The sequence below is a fragment of the Acanthopagrus latus genome, chromosome 23 (genome assembly GCF_904848185.1).
Source record: "Acanthopagrus latus isolate v.2019 chromosome 23, fAcaLat1.1, whole genome shotgun sequence".
In the NCBI taxonomy this organism is placed as follows: Eukaryota; Metazoa; Chordata; class Actinopteri; order Spariformes; family Sparidae; genus Acanthopagrus; species Acanthopagrus latus.
In genome coordinates, this window is record NC_051061.1 from 4,355,399 (window position 1) to 4,377,068 (window position 21,670).

At 44.4% G+C, this 21,670-nt stretch overlaps 1 protein-coding gene across 8 annotated transcripts in view; it reads right to left on the bottom strand.

Moving 5' to 3' along the window:
• nfixb (nuclear factor I/Xb) overlaps nt 1-21,670 on the bottom strand; it is a 160,723-nt gene that overhangs the window by 106,500 nt on the left and 32,553 nt on the right. The window lies entirely within an intron of this gene.

A 21,670-nucleotide genomic window follows, 5' to 3' on the forward strand; every position in this document is an offset into this window, starting at 1 on the left:
TCAGCAAATTTTCGTCGCCTATTTCAGGCAAGTGACACCCTGTTTTCACTGTTTTGTAGTTAAATTTGAAGTAGACGTGTTCCCACTATTAAACTGCATTACCCAGGGGCCACTATGTGATGCTCGTCTGTTTCCCTTTTCCCTTGTCTCTGCCAGGTAACATTACATTAACAACTAAGTAACGTTACATTAACCTATCAATAACATTGGGCTGGCTCCAAAAAGGCACAAAGAGAACACAGACAGGGTCAGATGATGACACAACCGAAGCTCGGAAGTCAAACTTTGACAACGAAGGACACGCTGCCCTCAGAATATCACTGCACTGCGCACTGTCTCAAGTGAATATAATACATTATCTCATCACTCTAACAAATAAAATGAATATCCCTTTGTTGAACAAAGTACCCATATGTATCTTTTACCCACTGTAGAAATTCTGGGCGCAAAACTAAGTTATTTGCTGTTACACACCGGCCCCGTTCACCCGGCAACATGTGCATAACAGGAGTACCAACATTGTGTTTTGTTCCACTTCAGGCACTGCTGCCAGCTCTTTAAGAAGGAAGCCTAAATGTTAAAATAATGGCCGAGGTTAACCAAAGCAAATCCTCGTTTAACCAAAGCAAAAGTGCATCATGCAGACAAAGGCAGAGGCACTCAGAGGCACCACGGCCACCGCCACTCTCTCTCTGGTAAACATCATGGCCTCCAGCCTTGGATCTCAGCTCCTGAACATCAAGCCTAATGAGCGCCGCGAAGGACAGCACACCTCGCTTTGCGCGCCACTGACTGACGCACACATCTGATGTACAGGGTGGGTGAAGTGACAAAGGAAGCAGAGGGATCCACTCATCTCACTGTGGTTAAAAAAAATAAATAAATAAAACACCCCAGTTCCCATCCCCACCTGCACCAGAAAAATCTGAAAACTTAACTGGCACTTGAATGCGACTCCCATGCGTCTGCTTTTCAGTCAGAAATTAAGCGTTTCTGGGTGACCCTGCCAAAATGCAAATAAACCGCCATTCAACTGTCACTGGAATTCGACTACAAGGAGGGTTTAAGTCATGTTCCTTAGCTATGCCTCTTATTTTATTTTTTTTTTTCTGTTTTTTTTTTTTTGGCTTTCATGGGCTGAAAAAAGTCATATTTATTTTCCAGGAATAACCGCGATGCAGACTGGTTCAAAGTGCCAGATCTGGAGGGAGAGACAGCATCATTCAGAGTCTCCGTGGGTGAGCTGCAGTCAGCCTGCACTATCTGCTGCCTGCACCACGCCGGCTCTATACATGGGCTGCTCAGGCGGCTCTATTGAACGCTTATTTGGGTGAACTTAAACGCACCACGGAAGACGTCTCTCGGTTGATCTCCTTACCTGGAAATTAAATTAAAGCCAAATGCGCTTGGCCTTTTCATTCGGGCTGCTTAACAATTAGGAGTCGGTGTTTTCTTCTTCATGGTATTTTTTTTCTTTTTTTCTTACAAGCACCTGAGAGCTGCGCGCGAGTTTCCGGTGTTTTTACCTCATTAGCTTCGCCTTAAAAAAGCCGCTAGACATGTCGGACTGAGCAGCATCCGGTCTGCGCACGGTGCATTGTGGGACATTTAAGGCCCGACAAATCAAAAATAAATAAATGGCAAACAATCCCTGCGCGAGCTTCTCTCTAGTGGACTGAATTTCGCCCAATTAAAGTCGTGGATCATTTTGTCCACCGGCATGTCTCTCTGCCTAATTCCCTCAAATATCATCCAAAACTCTGTTCAATAGACGGGAAGAAGAAGAAGAAGAAGAAGAAGAAGAAGAAGAAGAAGAAGAAGAAGAAAAACAACTCGGCAAAACAATTAAAAATGCACCATCACCATCTCTCTCTCGCTCTCTCTCTCTCTCTCTCTCTCTCTCTCTCTCTCTCTCTCTCGCTCTCTCTCTCTATCCTCACAGGGCACTTAAAATATGAATACTTAAAAAAAAAAAAAAAAAAAGAACAACAAGACAAGAGTGAAGACATCATCCATGGAGTGTGCCAGCATTAACATGAAAATGAGAAGAAAAAAAGAAGAAAGAAAAAAAGCTGGAGGAAAAAAAAATAAATAACCAGAAGAAGACGAGCTGGCATTCCCGCCAGCGACACGTCGGTGCTGCACCGTTACTGAGACCCGACGTCAGAGGACGCAGAGACGAGGAGCGCGCGTGTTTCCCGTCAGGCCCCGAATGACCCGCAGGACACGTGACGGTCAGCGGAGGCTCATCTGTCTCATTCACCGAATGAAGATCCGAGTGGGCTCACAATAATATCGATAATAATAATCCTTGATAATATTAAAATGTTAAAATGAGAGTTATTAAAAATGCGTTAGCCTTTTTTTCCCCCTTTTTTTTTTCTTAAATTCCCTAATGAAGCAGACCACACTGAAGCCCCCCCCACACACACAGACACACACACACCCGGACCCGCCCGTCCCACCGCCCGAGCGTCGATTTCAATTTCAGAGCCCGCTTCATGTAAACCCCCCTCCGCCGGATTTTAAACAGTCTATGACGAGACAAAAGACATGATTTTGAACTCCTTTTATTTTTCGATTCTCCGCACGTCTGACCGAGACTGTGGCGTTGGCTGCCAACTTCAGATTAACTCTTTCAGCGGGGAGAGAAAAGGCTCTATACTCTGAGAAAAAAAAAACACAACACAACAAGCAGAGTTTGATTCATTAGAGCGCCTGTGAATCTCTTTGCTTTTCAGCTCCGTTTGGATGAAGAGAAGGAGAGTCCGCCGTTTAAAAAAACAGCTCATATCTTTGTTTTATCTTTTTTTTTATTAATTGGCCTTCAAAATGATTTTTATTGCCTGCTTTTCAAAATAAAACACCCTTTAATATTTTATATCTCAAGTAGATCTAGAAACAACATTGTGATTTAATTTAAGCCTGTTAATGTTGATCAGTTTTTTTTTTCCCTATGTGGATCACTCCTGCAGGTCAATGTTACACTGTCAGCTATTAGAAAATGTGTCATACATATTCATTCTGTTTTCTTACATGATTGTTGATTGGAAATAATGCAGTGCTACAATTACTGATCAATACAAAGGCTTGTTATGAGGCCACCCTGCCTGCTCAGGAAAGCAAATATCAGTTCATAAAATGTGTGTAACAACGAAGGCGAGCTCAACGCAATTAAAATGACAGCGCTGTTGGAAGAATCTGCTTATTTTTTTTTTATTCAGTCAACCTTGTCCAACTTTCCAGGAAAATAATGGAGGTAAAAGTGAGCTTTGCTCTGAAGTCCAACTCCTCCAGCCAAATAATCAAAACGCTGGCACGCTGAGATGTATTATTTTTTTTTTTGTTATGATGAGTCCCTGATTAGGGGTTTTTTTTTTTTTTTTTGTTCCAAAAAATATTTTGGAAACAATATTTCATCTACCTTTCCGAATGCCCCAGATATGAGTTCTCTACATCACTTAAGAAAAGCTCAATAAAGCTCGTCTCTCTGACCCTCAGTGCTCAGCAGCAGGCCTCTCCGCCCCGCTTTGTCCTGCTCCGTCCGGCGGTACCTGACCTCGCCGAGGATGAGCTGCATCTCATTAGACCAATTAAACCATGGTCTGCATAACCCGAGGGCCTGCAGCCGCCTGGCCCTTCATTAGCGCAGCCTTGTGCTGGTGGGGCACGGCTCTGTCCTCTCCTGCCCAGCTGAGCGTCCCTGACCCCTGGATGAAGCCTGACGCTGGCTCCCCGTGACCCCCAGCTGACACCGAGCCAGAGCGGCAAGGTGGAGGAGACGGAATTACGTTTAATCATTCGCTCAAGAGCGCGAGGAGGCGTGCATGGAGGCGTCATGTGACCTGTAATCAGTGAAATCTTAAAAACTAAGCACCCAGATGTGGGCGTTTTATTCAAAACTGGTCTCACAATCCTAAACTCAATGTAGGTTTCTCCCAAATTATGAAACCTGACGTAATTGCCATTCTAAAAGATAGAAGGTGTGTTCCCTGGTTTTCATCCAAAATGTCACAGACAGCAGATCCTCCTCAGCTCGCCGTGGTCCTGTACTGTAATCAGAGCCTGCTGCACGACCCTCCATCGTTATCACACACAGCAATCATTCCTGTTAATCATTAGGGGCGGGAGAGAGACACAGGATTACATTTTAAAGACAGTGGGGGGGGTGAGTCCCCAAGAGCGGCCCACACAGCCACTGTTACTGTGGCGAGGAAGTGATGCGTAAAGATCCAGCGCCGGTTGCACTTCTCCCAGTTTACAAACCATCACGTTACTATGTGTGAAAAATCTGCAAGCAATTTGCGGTGGCTGCGTGCTAACGTGCCCGGGATGGACCGCGCGCGTGTGTGTATGTGTGTGTGAGCATGGGAGGGTGGGTGTGGGGGGGGCAACTAGCCGAGGAAGAGGCACGCACGGCACATTCCAGTCCCACAAAGGGGCTCCGCTGCCTGGCTGCACTGCAAAACCAACTGGGCCCTCTCCGACCTCTGGCTCTGGAGCTCCTAGTTCATTTCCCTCCCCTTGCCCCTGAAACTAGCACCAGTATCAGCTACGATATAACTTTGTTTTCTGGCTCCAGCAGACACTGATCCATCCCGCACTTCAAATCAAACTACACAAGAGGCGAATTCACACGAGGAGCAGTGAGGGTTTTGCGTGCCGAGAAAGAAGAGAAACACATTATGCTCTAACAGCGACAAGATCAAGGTAAAAAAAAAAAAAAGAAAACAGATCGCTTGAGGCTATTTTGTTTTTAGGACTCCTTTTAGAGGTTTGATAAAAAATGATATCTGTTCCTGCTTGAGGAGGTATAAAACAGGTTGAGACGTGCAGGTGCTGTTGGATGAGGATGACAGTATCGATGAGCGGCTGTGGGCGGAGTGGAGGAACACAATGACACCCAGTGTGCGTTGCACCAGAGCCCCAGTGGTGCCGTTCATTGACATTGATCTGCTGATGTCACATCTCACCTGTAACATGTACGCCTCGTGACAAACATGATTTTTTTTTTTTTTTTTGCAAATGCGTGCTAAAGGAAAAATAATAATAACAAAAAAAACCCTTCCCTCCCGACGCTGTCTACAAAGAATGTGCTGGATGAAGGAACCGCCCTGCGTCTCGCTAACGTGTGTGCACGTGAGTGATTGGCCATGCCTGGGCAGGCCGACTCAGCACCACAACAGCCATGACTGAGTGTTTTCTCACTGTGCCAGCCAACAGACTACTGCTGCTCACGCTGCTGCCAGTGCAGACCGGCTAACGGTGATGCCACGCTGACTAGACCGAGACGTTGTGTCCTCTTTTTGTTTTTTCTCCCCCCCCCCGTCTTTTGTTGTTGCCTTACCTCTTTAGATTTAAATAGAACAATTTCAACTGAAACACACCACAATTTCATCATCGCCGAGATCCAAACAAGGATCCTGCCAAAGTGGCGGGTAGAGGAGACAAACTTACACACCGCAGCCAGCTTTTGGCCGCATTTGGCTGGTGGAGGGTGTTAATTTTCTACCCTGGTAGGAACCAGCTCTGTAATCGGTAAACACGGCTGCGCCTGGCCTGCAACAAAGAAACGCATTTAGCAGATTCATTCCGTTTGATCCCGCATTCCTATTTCGGTTTGATGGAGGGTGCTACATTTTTGATGAACGCGTCAGAAACAATTTCATCGTCCCAGAAGTGAGATATCATATCATTATAAGAGTATATGAGCAGCCGGTGCCTGGTGGCCCTCACTTTATACCACATTATCTTTGATCTGCAGAGTCTGGTTGACGCGCATCACAGAGAATTACAAGCGCATTGATTTATCAATAGGCTCAAAGCAGAGGGATGTTACACCACAACCCCGCTTATGAAAAGATCCCTTGGAATTAGAAATTTCAACACAGGCCCGAAATGAAAAGGATCTCCAGGTTCGTGTGTTAACTTGCCGCCTGACAAAGCTGTAGGGCTTTACTCGTCTTTTCAAAGAGATGAGTGTGAAATGCCAAAGACAGCCTTTCACACACTGTTGGGAGAAGAAAGTGAGCTGAAACAACACGATTGTGTGTTCAAACCCGAGACGAGCAGCGCGCTCGAGCAGAACGCCGCTGTTTGTTGCCCGTTTGAAGGTAAAACCGACGGCAAACAAGTGCCGTCGCACCAAAGGAGATTTGAAAACATCCTCCCGGTTGTCTGAAACAGACACCGCCATTAATACTCCATGTTACTCCGTGTCTGGAAACCGTGCAGCTTTTGTCTCCACCCTCCACTCACCAGGTGCAGGATGTTTGGGTTCACAGTGATTTACGAGAGGGTATAATCGACACCTTGAGCACCTTTAGGGGTGTCATTATACATTACAATACACTGACTTAAAACAAAATGATGAACCTTGTGATCAGATCTCGTTTTTGATGGGTGCCGACGATGGGTGGGGGAAACGATGGATCTTTAGACGCGCCGCAATTCTCTCATGAAATATTATGTATCAATGCAGAAAAGCCGATTATCTGAAATTCTAAACCAGCTTCACGACATTATGATCACCTGTAAAAAATATTCAGAAACCCGGCTAGGTTTTTCCTTATGGTTTGAACCAACCGGATGGTGAAACAGAACAAGAAGAACAGGAAGTCCTAATCTAGGCTACTTCTTGAGTTGAGGCTGAGCGCGAGCCAGGATACTGAAGGAAACGTATCTGTTTATTTTTAATTATGGATCGTTACAAATAGGTTATGTTTTGGAGGAAGATGGTCGTCGAACAGCATGGAAAACTATATCGTGTAAAGAAGTAAAAAACTGCGTTGCATTAAGATGCATCAGTAATGGTTTTATACTCGCATCTTAATCCCTCAAAATAAGAATCGAATCACAATCACTCACAATCTAAAAAGCATCACATGCATACATACGATCTGTGTTACTCTCCAGCTTTTCACTGAAGCTGCATGATGGCAACTGTCTTTTTCAGGCTGATGTGTTGAGATAAGCAAATATCAGCTGATGATATCGGCCAACCGGGATGTCGGTCAGGCTCTAGTGTAAAGTAGCATAACATGGAAGACTCAAGTACCGGTATCTAAATGGTTCATCACTTGCGGTGAATGCACTTAGTTACTTTCCACCACTAGCTGGGTTTGAGTATTTTACTCGTTGGTTGGAATAATTTATTGTTTTCAAATTCGCAGTAAGTTCACTGTTTTAATGATTTGATGTCATTTTAGACCATATAGTTTATTGTTAAACTGCTAAATTTCCTGCATCCATTGCAAAGTGTTTGATAAGCACATTTGAAGGATGATTGTAAATTATCAGTTGATATCAGAGTTTTTCATGCTGCCTGATATCAGCATCGGCCCCAACAATAGGCTGGGCTCTACTTTAAACCAGTTCATCACTCCTCTAATTATCTCACTTCAGAGGGAAATATTGTACCATTGTGTTTTCTCTCTACACAACATTTATTGGACAGTTATAGTTACTGCTTTGCCCATTAAGATTTTTTATTACATGATACATGATCAGCCAATAAAATACAAAGCAGGTTTGTGACCTTTTTTTAAAAAAAAAAAAATCACCTCTAATTGGGGCCTTTAGTCACGTTTCAGCCATCTCATTTATGGGCTGTTTGCATTTGTTTGACTCCCAATCAAATATTTCACAACGTATCTGTAATACAACATTAACAACACATTTATTTTATCTCTTCTCTCCCACGAATCATCTCACGATCCTTCAGATTTATGTGGTGATCCTGTGGAGGGGGCCCACCCCCCCAGGTTAGCGACACTCGACTACCTCATTGCATTTAAGGTCATATAAAGTAAATCCAGCTACAGCAGTACGTGTTACTTACTCACCAATGCATCACTGATAATCTGTCAGTCATATATAATACTAGATCAGTCACAGGGGCCAGACTTTTCTACAGAGCTAGTACTTTTCCTGTGATACTGTGAGCACATGGTGCTGATAAATACTTTTGATAATCACTTCGTTATGATTATGAATGCAGAGATTTGGCTTTTAATGAAGTCATTTTACAAAGCTCTTTAATCTGTGTGCTTATTTCACACGCGTTTTACAGCCGCGACCTTCCAGTAACTAGAATTATGAAACTTGTTCTGTGCTTCATCTCGTTCAGATTCACTCAGAATCCATCCTGACACATCTCTGGCATCTCTGGAACTGTTTTGATCGGTAGGAGAACACCGTTTGGCCGCACGTCATTAAGCAAATATGCATTCGACGTTTCAGTGATTTCTCAAGTAAAAATACACAGCATTTACCTCCCAAATGTGAAAATATTCCTGTTATTAATTGAATATTTTTTCAAACGTTTTTTTTCTGTTGGTCTGACAAAATTAGGGTCCAAGTTAAATATGAAAATAAAAAACCTCTCAAGAATGTGACTGTAAACAAATCCCTTCGCTCTTGCTAATAACTCTACATGTAAGTATACAGTAACTCGACATCACCGCTGTAAATTAGCACTCGCAGAGCCCACAGAACCCCTTTGTGGCCACAGCGAGTTTGCAGACATCGCACTCCTAGTGGTCATAAGGACCACAGGTGGCCGGCGATGTGCAGAATCAAGCCAAGGCTCTATATGCAGCGCGTATGGACGCAGGGCCAGAAATAACAGGCCCACGTTAAATAATCGTCCCTTTCACTGCCGACTGCCATGACATCACCGCAACCACAGCCGGCGGGAGGGGAACGGCAGTGTTGTGGCTCCGAGAGACAGAGGGTACAGCACACACGCAGAGAAGCCACTGGCTGCCTCCCCGCACTCGTCTTCAGGCCTGTATTTGTCTGCGTGTCCCTGTACAAATTGTAAATAGTTCAGATCTGAATATGGCATCAAGCTAAATCAACACTGCAGTTAACCTTCGCTGGATGCTCTGAGATAAAGGGTGGAGACTTTGAGGAAACGCACACAGGTCAGAAAGTTTTCCCGGAGACGCCTGATGTGCTGATTGCACACAGTGTAAACCCGCGGAGACATATGTGCCGAGCGGGCCAAGACAGAAACACTCCCTCCTGCATAAAGGCTCCAGGAAAGTAAAGCCCACTACTAATGCAGTGTTGAACGCTTTGCAATCAGACAAATAAAGGGGCAATCTAGCACACAATCAAACTAGAGATTTAGCCTGCTCTCCTGCCAACAGCTAGGGACCTCCTCTTTCTGAACAAGGGATGTACTATTGACTATACCCCCCTCTCTCTCTCTGTCTCTCTCTCCAGTCTTCCCTCTCTGCCAGTCTGAAAGGCGTGATGCCAACCTTTTCCACCACTGGGCATGCTGCCCTGCCCTTTATGCAAATGCGTTGCCGCAATCCCTAACTCACAACCCCCACTGTCTCACCCTCCACGTCTGTGCACCCCCCACCCTCCCCGTATGGCCTCCTGTCTATATATTCTTTTTTATCTTTATATGGTTCCATTTGAATTAGCCAAGTAACTGAGCTTAAGCTGTAGCCATAAGTTATTAATTAAACCCCGATGATCGGTGGTCCTGCCTGTATGGATTCGTGAATGAGCCGAACAGCTACAGCAGGCTGCCCTACAGGCCTGCACTTTGTTCGGTGCCCTCCGTGGGCAAAATGCATCGACCAGGGGCGAATATCTGACAGAGGTGTGGTTGTATGTGTCTGTACGGGCCCTGATAAAGAAGGACATCTCCTGGCAAAAAGAATAGAATTAAGACAAAGAGCGAGAGTGAGAGCGGGGACGCGGTGAAAAGAAAAGAAAGTACGAATAAAAGAAACATTTCCTGCGATTATTTGCTTCATGCATTACATTTACATTATTTAAAACATCTTCTCTACAAGTAATTTCCATTGTTATGGTCCACTGACAATGATGTTAATAATGTTGATTATTTTATTGTCGATTAATCGATAAAATTACATAAAAAATGAGAAAAAATGTCTGTTAATTCCCAAAATGACACCTTTAAATGTCTTTTTTTGTCCACAAGCCAAAAACATTCAGTCTACTGTCATAGAGGAGTAAAGAAACAGGAAAACATTCACATTTAAGAAGCAAAATAGTCAATAACGCTATAGCTGACAAATAAATGGATTAACTGTTAAAGATCCATAGAATAGGAAAGAAAAGGGGTGACTTTTGACATCAAGATTAGGTTTGAGCAGAAAAGAATCTCAAAGTGGGGCCCAAATTTAAATATAAAATAAAACAAGCACAAAAAAACACTTAAATCGTCTGTTTGAAGGGCTGAACTAAAGAATAGTGAGGGGTTAATAAACTTCCTGCCTGCTTAAATGAGTACGAAGGGGTTAATAAAGTGGGAGAAAGTCAATCATGGCTGCCACTGACAGGCAGGTTTCACAAGTTGGCGCGAGCGCTGAATAAACAGGAGAGGCTAATAAATTAGCTGTAAATGGAGGTCAGAGCAGACGAGAAGAACCCGAAGAGTTAACAAAGACGGGAGAATTCGAGTCACAACTTAATTTACAAAAGAAAACATTTCATTCGATGAGCCGCAAGCAGGGGATGACTGGCTCTGAAAGGGGGAACGTGAGGACAGTGATAGGGTTAACACAGCGGGCCGGAGGTTGAAGGAAGCCCTGCTAATGCTGTCAAAGCAGAGCTTCCGCTTCTGCCGTAGGGCCGCTGTGGAGCCGCACAAACAGGGCGCGGGGTCCACACAAGCTGGACGGAGTCGAGCCCACACACACCACAGGAAAAGGAGCTCGGCCTAAGACAAACACTGCACGACCAGACACACACAGACACAAACACTACTGTCTCCTTATATGCCCCGAGTACACCAGGACATGTGGCGCGTTACGCTTCCAAGCGCGGAGCAGACTGAACGAAAAACGGCCACGGAGTCGATCCAACCGTCCGGAAAAAAAAAAAAAACGTCACGTCGAAAAAGTGCAAAGAATCGTTCTGACACTGCGCCACATGTGAACGGGTCCCCCTCGCGAAAGAAAGTATCTCAGTGGCAACACATTTTCTTTCTTTTTTTTCCCCCCCTGGGTAAACAAAAACGTCCAAAACCCTAACAGTCTAGACCAACAACGTAGCACCGCAACAATCTCCAAATATAAACTTCGAGCTTTATTTCCCAAGCTTCCACACAATGGCTGCTCTAATCTTCCTGAGAGAGGATAGACAAATAAACAAAACCAAAACAGGTTGGTTGAGGGAGAATTAACACCCTGTGCTGTTTTTGGTGAATGCCACTACGCGTACACACGCACGCACACACACACACACACACGCACACATCCCTTTCCCCTCTTCCTATTCGGACTTCCTTGTCTGAAGTCACTGTAATAAAGTTTTCAAAACCCAGCGCTGTGCCAGTAAGCGGCGGCGGGCAGCGATGAGAGACGTGGGGTGAGGAAGGGTGAGAAAGGCAAAACAAAAGATAGGCTTAAAGCTATATAAAAATGCACAGTACAGAATTTTTTTTTGTTGGAATATTTAAAGTCACTTCCTACAAATGACTCTGATTACACTGATGAAAACTGCATTTAGAAATGAGTGTGTTTTTTCTTTTTTTTTTTTGAAATAGCTATCTCCTTTTACACATAATTAGTTAATGAGATGAAGCGCAAAGCACGAGGTGCATTTTGTAGTTTGGGTCAACAACTCAACCCAGTGGTTTTTCTTTTTTCGTTTTTTTTTTTACCCAGTGAATTATACAGCGGGTCCAAACCGACCCGATGTGGTTCACTGTAGCACTCGGTTGGCTTGGACTGTCTCTCAGCTCAACTAGCGATACATTTGCTTCAGAGGTCTAAAAGTATTTTGTTTTTACGTTGAGTCAAAATTGCCACATACAGATTTTTTTGCAAATTTTCCAAAAGTAAATCAATGTATTAACATTGATATTGGACATTTTTTTACTTTCTAATATCAGTGTGTGCCCAAAAAATCAAGTATCAGACAGGTTCTAAAAACAACCCCCAAAATGGGCTGCTAAGTGTTAGTTTTAATCTTTTTAAATTACTCTTGGACCATTTTTACTGGTTAAGTGTTACAATCTACTACAGTTCTTTTTACATTTACATGTTACCAAATTGTAGTCTACTGTTGTGTTGACAAAAAAAAATGAGCTTGTCGTGTCAAACACTGAATCAAAATTACCTCATTTTGGTTTATGTAAAATAAAGTGCCAGTTATAATAAAAAACATTAAAAAGCTTGGTTCCAAGTTTGGGTCAAAATAGCAATACTGCATTACTTTTGCCCCATATCCTTCAGTAGAAAAAAATGCTCAGGACAATGGGCTGTTTAAAGGGGCACTATGTAGTTTTAGAGCAAATCTATTTTTTTTTTAAATGTATGATACTAATAATGTAATAATACAAACTCAGGTACATTCATCTTTTCCATAAGTGCATTAAAAAAGCTTTTCTGCGGAAAAATAATGTTCCCGTAACACTGTCTGAAGCTCGAAAGGTGGCAGGGTCCGCCAAATATAAACAAAGTGAAACAGTGTGAAATGGTGTTGTCCTTTAAGGTCAGTTTATTCATGAAAACGAAGAGTTATTTTATTTACTTTGGCAGCAGAAATCAGTCAATGCAGATAGAATTTCTTCCCCAAAACTGCATAGTGCACCTTTAATGTTAGTGACATCTTTCTATGTGAATGTTGGGTTACTCATCTTTTTGTATTTCTGTTCTGTTATTCAAAGCCCTCAACTTAAGTCCTTTTAAAACTTATATGTCACTATTTGTTAATGATTGCTACTAACATTATGTTCATCCCTCACAGCTTTGATTGTCATATCCTGTGACAGTGTGAAGGTACAACCTGAGCGTGTCTTCCACCGAGTCAGAATAAATATCTTTCAGTTTGGCCAAATCACACTTTTACATGTAAGTAGCAGTACTGCGTCAGTGCTACAGTTATATTGACCCTTTTCTTTGTCTGTGCGGGCATCATTTTATGACACTGGGCTCACGGCACAATGGCATTATCCAACCTTTAGACACCATTATGTCCTTTGACACTGATAGCCATTTACAACAATAATAAATTGTGACGATGACAAGTAAAACAGATAACAAGAGAAATATCAGGATATATTAGAGGATAATTAGCATCTATCAGACCAAACCCAATCGCAGTGAAACATAGTGTGTGTGTGTGTGTGTGTGTGTGCGTGTGTGCGTGCGTGTGTGTGTGTGCATATGTGGTGGAAGGAGGGAGGGAAATGAATGGGGCCTTTTCTTACAGCAGAGCCCAGATCAGAGCTCCTAACTATGGGATTTGGTGCTGTTGCCTTTCTCCCCCGGGAGGGAGTAATTAGGTTAGGGAGGACAACTGCCGCATTGTTTTAACAGAGGAGGGATTGTGCAGGCCAAAGTCCCACCAGCAACATGCTTCCCTCACAACAAAAATGCCAAACGGATTCTGCGGCGCTCGGATGGACATCCACACGCAGAGAAACTTTTTTTCCGGGGTTTCCTCCGCTAGGTTCTGCGCCGAGAGAAAAACCCGTGTTTTTATGCGGCGAAAAGCCTTGGGTACTGTGTGTATACTATGAAATGTCAAATACAGTCCAGCAGTGTCAGATGTCCTCTCGTGTTGCTGCAGTTGTGGGACTCTGGCTCTTTTTGCGGGACTCGGTTCCCTTTAGTGGAGCTGCGTCGACTCTCTCCTGTATCCAGAGGCTTGGCACCACGCACCGCTCCTAACTAGTATAATATGGTTATGATGCATTTGCATTCCTTCCAGTCCCCTAGGAAATACAATACGCCTATATCGTCTGTTTTAATCACGCTCTGCTTCCAAGGAAAGTAAGAGGAGAATACAAACAGCCACAGCTATAAAGAGGCTTTCTCGAATGTGCTTCGAGTTCGTTTAAATACATCCTCCGCTGATTGATAGAGAGTAAATCAAACAAATCACGCAGCAAGAAAAAATAAAAGGACATGAAGTGCTCCCCAGTCTACTGTATTTGCAACACACAGACTATGGCCTCCTTTCATTCCCGCCCATTTCCCTCTCCTCTCTCCCGTCTTTTCTTTCCCTCTTTGCGCTGTACCTCCTTCTATAATCTCTCTGCACTGAAAGAGAAAAAACACTTTCTGTTGTTGTTTCCCTCCTCTCCACCATTTTCTTTTTAAGGCCTTCAGCCTCTCCAAGTATTAAAAAAAACAAAAAAAAAAAACAACAAAAAAAAAAGGCACACCATAATGTGCACCTCTGCAAACCACCCACACCATCCCTATTCACTTTCTTCATAAATCTCTACAGCCTGGCTGCAATATACAGTCAATTTGTGGTTCCCATATGAGTCCTAACTCTAGCTTGGTAATACGTCTATTCAGGTGTGCAGATGGAGAGGAAAAACAAGGCACGGGGATACAGAAAAAATGTTTAAAAAAATAACACGTGAATGGAGTAAATGTGTGTGAACTGACTCTACAGACAGGTCCAGAAGGCCTACAAGAGTCTTTTCTCCACCGCAGCTTGCCACAGGTGGCCGAGATGATTGCGCTCTATTCCAGACGATGACCATAATGAGCCCAGTTTGAGTTTCACGAGGCCTCTCTCACGACGTCTCGCGCGCTGAAGAGACTGACAGCAGCTTGACACGTCAGACGGCCGACCGCTCTCAGGTCCGTTCCCTTCCACGTCCCCCCCCTTTTTTACTTTTTTCTCGACAGAGCCCGGGCCACAAAAGAGGAGCGCCGTGCGCTGTTTCTCCATCAGGGATTGCAGGCGATCGCGTCGGAACAAAGCGCTCCTGTGCGAATTTGATTCGGAGACGATCCCGACGCAGCTAGACGAGTTTAATAAGAGGAGAGCGGGGAATGGAAGTGAATTCACAAACCGCCACGAAGGGGAGCAGAGGTTTGTCCCACGCCCATGCGCGCGCAGGGCTAAAGCTAAATCTGACCCATCTGTGTTTTACATTTCAGCAGTGACATGAAATGTCCTGCACTGAATTTCCCTCTCAAATATACAACTTTCCATGTAACGCACACTAATCCTGCAGCTATTTCTCTGAGCCTAAACAGAGCAGAAAGTTTATATCTGAATTCCCTCGCAGAGCGCGGCGCAGCTGGAGTTGGGATAGTAGTTACGGGCTGGCCGGGCCAAAAGGAGAAGCCGCAGAGTTGTGTTTGAGTCTAACCCTGAGCCCTGCTTGGCCTCGGCCTCCTCTGCTCGACTCCGCTCCACTCTGATCCTCGCCTTTTGATTTCAACAAGGCTCTATTTGACTCTACTGTACTTGACCGTCGAGGGGGATTCAAACAGCCTCGGGCCTGCAGCAGCAGCAGCAGCAGCAGCGGCGGTGGCAGCAGCTCCAGCAGCCAGCAAACACAAGTCACAAGAAGCATAGAGCGCGCACTCATACCAACACATACACAGACACTTCCACACAAACAGAGTCAGTTAATAACACACAAACTCCCGCCCTCCAGCTCTGTTTGCTCACAGCTGCCAGGCCTCCTCAAGAGTTCATCTGAGGTAAAGATATGTTATGTTATGCAACCGAGTATAGATTTTCCACCCTTGGCCCCGTGCCAACTTCCTGCTCCAAAGACCAAGATCTAGTGCTTTGTTCCCCGGGGTGACAGCTATTCCTTGCCGGACAGGGTGGCCGAATCAGATACACACAGACAGAAACGGAGGGGGAGATCGTCACAGGAAGAAATGAAAGGGAACACAAGTATGTCAGAAAAAAACTAGCGAGAAAAGGGGAGAAGAAAGAAGGAAGACATGCGGCTCTGTCGTCCTAAGATATTGTCGTCTGTGTTTCTTAAATCCCCCTTTCCCAACTATTCCATGCCTTTTTTCCCCGGCGCTTGAAATCAGGTCACAACTGTTTTCATTACTGTTTGACTTGCGGGTTCATAAGCCTCCAAGCGTCAACGTTCCTCCACCCACCCCCAAGACAGGAAAAGATTTTCCCTCCAACATTAACCCCATAAATGCCTATTAAGCCCAATCACAAGCTGTAGCCAGCGTTCCCGGCAAACTGGAATAAAAGCAAAACTGAAAAGTTGATGCTCGGTTTAGGTCTCGGTTGTAATCACTGCTGGGCTCATAATCGTATCTGCTAAATAGCCAGTGTAATTATACTCCTGCACGGTCACTGTGTTTTAATCTCCTGCGCGGGATCAACATATCCAGGACTCAACTATTTCGCCTCTGCTACAGCATGAGGTAATGTGGCGCGATGATGAAAGAAAAGCCTCGGGAAATTTGAGGTACAATCAACGAGCCAATCAATGCCTCCTTATCCCTCCTCTGCTTAAAAGGAAAGCCGAAGGAGCAGTGAACAGACAATGAATGCTATAACATCATCGAGTGGCGTCATCGTGTGATGTCATCCACCGGCAACTGAACCGTCAACGCCACTTTCATTGCCCAATTACCGGAGTCCCAATGAAGTCTTAATCCTTTGTGCTCAAATGATTGTATGGACTCCCCAGACCTCACCAGGTGTGCATTTATATTTGCTATGCCTGGTCATAAAAGGATGGATAAGCGGATGGATGGACGGATGGAATACAGGAGGACTAGGTTGTAGATGTATTGCTTAAACTATGTTTTACTGGCTTCATGCCCCAGCGCAGAGGGTACTTCCCCAGCTGCCAAGGGGGCATGTGAAGAGATTGGAACTAATCTGAAAAAATACAATTTACAATCTGAGGAAAAAAATCATATCCACCTCCAACTAAACAGTAACACTTGACCACTGTGTTTTGTAATTTAAGTTGCATAAACACTAGTTAGCAAGCTAACTAGCAAGCTTTAGTAAACTAACTAAACGTTAAGCTACGAATAACAGATAAACCACTGAAATGGTAGGAAGTCTGTAAATTGATAAGCCCAAATAGGATAAACACTAAAGATTACATAGATAAATATTTAACCAAAATTATTGTATCGACAGTTGGAATAGATAGCTAGGAACAAAACTGAATCACTGAGGTAACGTAATGGTTGTCTGGCTATAATACATAGTCAGCTACTCGTGGCTAAAAGGTTAAAATAGTCAGCTTATGTAATGGCTACGTTGTTGAAACAGTTTTCTACTGATAGTGCGAAAGCAGCTAGCTAAAATAGCTGGTTAAAATGACACTATAGCATAGCTAGACTGAAAAAAGTCCACATAAGTTGGCTAGCCCAATAGTTCAAAAATAGTTAGCTGAAGCAACAATGAAGTTGTTGAAATAGTAAAAAAATATATTGATTAAATGGTTGAAATAATTGAAAGTAATGGTTGAAATAGCAAACTAGCATAAGTAATAAGCTAAAAGCAATAACTACATGGATGAAGTAATAGAAAGGTATGCTTAAATGGTTGAAATGGTTTACTATTAGTCAGACTCCTTCATTGAAATAGTAAAAGTTATTTAAAAAAAAAAAAAAGTAAACAAGGTAAAAGTAATGGATAAATGGTTGAAACACCCCGTATGGTACAACTTCAGACCCGAACAAACTTAACCAACCATTGACAGTTCAATTGAAAAACATGCTGTGATGTTGTTATATTGTCATAAAATACCTTCACAAAATCAATAGTGTTGAGTAACAATAATAATTTTAACAAATCACATCACACAAATAAGGTTGGGGACCACTGTCTTCTATCCTACAGGGTGTGAACACACCATACTGCTGACACAGTCATACTCTGTGTGATTTTTTTTTTTTAAAGAATGCACACCTGTGCCTCATGTGATCTGGCTCGCGCAGGTGCGTTACGCACGAGGCACGGCAAAATACAGCTTGTCCACGTAGTTAGGCTCAAATTCAAACAGACAACACCGTACGCGTAGAGAGGGGTGGTTTGTGAATGAGCAGACCTTTAGTGGCTACAGCTCCTGTCTTATACACAACATGATAATATGCATGCGTGTCCCATGTTTGTGTGAATGCCTGCATCTGCCATTTTTTCCCTTTTTTTTTTTTTCTCGATGGCGAGTGTGAGAGAGTGACTGTGATCGAAAGTCAGGCTGGGAGGCTTGTGAAGGGAAGGCTGCGGTCAAACACACACGCAGAGTGAAACGCGGATCAGATTTCATCCAGATTAATCTGGAAGCTTTGTAATGGGGGGGGGGGGGTCTACTGTATATATTTAGCTGGTGCAGTGAGATGTAGGTCAGACAGACAGGCAGGACAGGCCAAACAACATGCCCAGATTGCCCACACTGAAGTGACCTTGAGTGGGCCGCCAGTGATCTGCAACAACAACTCTCTATCTGTTCCTGTTGACCTGTGGCGGGCTGATACAATGGCTTTGCACGCTCCTTGTTTTGCCCGGTCACAAGCTCGGGCCTTTCGTTCCTCCTTGCGGACCACAAAAGATGTGTGAAAGGCGATATCACGCAGCATGTCTTTACGGAAATGTTACTTGCTGATTAAAAAGAAAAGAACAGAGCATGAATTATTGTCAACGTTCGCTCCGTGTGTTGATACTGGCACGCGTTCAAATTTGTTCAATGCAAGAACAAAGCACACTCAGACACATTTCTCAGTCTGTCTGCTGCAGCCCGAGACACGGAACAAAATTAACCAAACACGGCGAAATGTGCAACAATTACTCACTTCACAATCCGCAATGTGACTTTATTGACTGGAATTCTTTACAGCATTGTCGGTTTTGGGGCTACCGGCCGCGCACTGGTAGCTTCGGCGCAAATAAATGACGTATTCTAATATCAAATCTGCAGTCGCGATGAGGTGACCATTCCCCTCCGCTCAAAAAACGTGTTTGCCTTATTGTCACTTCTGGATGTTTGACCTTCAACCGCAGCAGGTGGAAAGTTTCTCCACGCTCAGCATGAAGCTCAGATTACAGCGCATACGTACGAACAGGACCTTGTGAGGGAGGTGATGTAACCAAGTACATTTACTCGAGTACTGGTCATAAGTACAACTTTGTACTTTTATTTCCTTTTCCTGCTCCTCATTTCGGAGGAAAACATTTTACTTTTACTCCACTACATTTGTTTTGCTAACTTCGGTCATTAGCTTCTTTGCTGACTGCAAGCTGCATCAGAGCCAAAGTAACGCATTTTTGAATTAATTCATTTTATCGGCAACAAGCTACAAAAAAACACTGATCTAGATAATGGATGACATGGAGGATATTGGATCCGTTAACAAGACAGGTTGTTAATAGGTTGGGCCATAGAAAGTAAATACATCAAAGTAAATATATATATGTATAATTTAACATTTACTAATGATGTAACTTACGTATATTTACTTTTACGCAACTGAACCTTTTTTTTTTTTTTTATCACTGAATTTTGTGACATCACAACACACCTGGGAGCAAAACGTGGCTCAGCATGCAACGTAACGGAGTTGATGGTTTTCTAAGGATTTTCTCACAAGGTAACTAAACTTTCAGTGGGAGAAAAAACACATCAGGCACAAATATTACTCAAAGCAGGGTATTTGTATCTGTCCCCAAAATATTCTGAAGGGGGTCTCTAAAGTACGAGAACAGACTCATCAATAGGAAATGACACGCCGCTTTGTAGCCCAAAGGTTTCACCATTCAAGTCGAAGAGCGACAGAAATGTTTCGGCATTATTGCTGATACTCAGACAGATCTTTTAAAACTGAGGAGCTCAGGAGGAGGAGCGAGGTAAAGGAAGAAATATGTGCGTATGCCTCGTGGTGTATCCTTGCAAACTTACAGCGCCACACCCTCTTCTCCTACACAAACACTGCGTGCACATCTCTCTCTCTCTCTCTCTCTGCGTCTCATCTTTTCACACACAAACACTGCTTGTGTGTCACCGCAAACACCTTATCCTCAATTGCCCTATCAGATTGGTTGTCACAACGTTCCGAAAACCCGCATAATGGCGGCACTGTTGTTGTGATTTATGACTCAGATTCGGAGGAGAGAACACGCTGTGCTGATGTCCAATCGGCTATGACAGATCTCCCAAATATTCGCCTAACGTATCTCTGTTGTCTGCTCAGGGTTCCCTCTGGTGAAGGCACACTTTGTCTTCCTGGTTTTAAAATTAAGACCCCCCCCCCATCGCTCCCTTCCTTCATACACTCTACCCTCTACCTCCCTCCTGCCCTCTTCCCTTTCTCTGCTTTCATATTGTACACTAAGTATTTTGTGTTCCTCTGTATATTCTAGCTCAATTATGTAATTTAGCACCCATGTGTGTATATGTGTGTGTGTGTGTGTGTGTGTGTGTGTGTGTGTGTGTGTGTGTGTTCAGTAGCCATGGCAACAGCACAACATATCGGCGACCACAGAACCGCGCTGGGGCCGCGGGCACTGCCAGGGTTGTGCCAAAGACTAATCCATGCCAGAGGTGACATGAGCGAAGGAAAAGTGAGGCGGGTGGAGACAACATGACACACACACACTCACTCACACACACTCACTCACACACACACACACACACACACACACACACACACAGACAGACACAGACACACCAGCGTGTTACTCTCTCCTCTCACTCTTCGCCTTCCTTTTAAAACACAAGCACACACACTGGATATCCTCCCATTCTTCTTGGCTGGAGCCTCCCATGGCAGTAGCAGTAGGAATCCATTCTCCACGGATGCTGGGACAGCTGTGCTGATACTGAATGAGACGCAGTTGGTCCTGCCTCTCTCTGCATGCGGCGCGAGATAAAAACTACATGCTACTTAATTCAAATCTATATCCCCCGCTGCCAAAATGCGCCCGGCTCATCTCGTCTTTGTTTTCGCCACCGAGCGCTGCGATTCTTTGCGGAAAAATCGCAGTAAATTCACTCCAGCTGACGCACGGTGGCCCCCCCACCCCCCCGGTCGCCAGCCGACAACAAATGCAGAAAATGTATGTGACTGATGAAGACATGAATCACAGAAACCTTTATAACCCCCTCAGTTATGCTTCGAAACATTTTGAAGGTGGGGCTGTTGGGTGTCTAAGCAAGGCCACCTACGAGTTCAAGGCTAGTGGCCTTTAACGGCGCCCATGGAAGGAGGACACGAATACACAAATGCCACCTTGGGTGTTGCCAGGAGTGCAATGTGCAAAACACTGCAGCGTCTTTAATGATGTGGGCTTTTGCAGTGGATTGGTCTGTAACCGGCTACGTGGAATGAATGAATAAGTAAAAGGAACACGGTGTCCCAGGCAAGCGTCTGGCATTATGACCTCCTGGTGTCCCGTGATGAGGGGAAAGGATCCGCCACTTCACAAAAAGGCAGCGCGGCCAATCAGGGACTCCGATTTCACCCCTTATGCTCCCCGCCTGCCTTAGTCTTCCCCTCTTACACGTGTGCACACACAACTCAGTTACCGGCGAGCACAATAGATCAGCCCTAACCTGTCGATCAAACGCGCCGTGAGTTCATTCTAGTGTCTGCTGGCCAGAGGCAGAGTGTGTTACTGACTGCCGGGTCACTTCTCCACGCAAAACATCCACACAAACTGAGCTTCCCTTCGTGTCTGGCATCAGAGAGTTAACACTGCAGCTGTATTAACAGAATTAAGACAATTAGGCTTGTCTGCAACCGAACCAAAACCCACAGTGACGCTTTAATTCAATATCTGAGAAACATGTCACACAGATTCTTCCTTAACTCCTCACAATGCAACTTCAGTGTTCGGCGCCACAAAGTTTAACCGACGCAGGCGAGACGAAGCCGCCCGGAAACTGGCATCCCGGCCCGTCCGGCGATAACCCCCCTCCAGGGCCCAA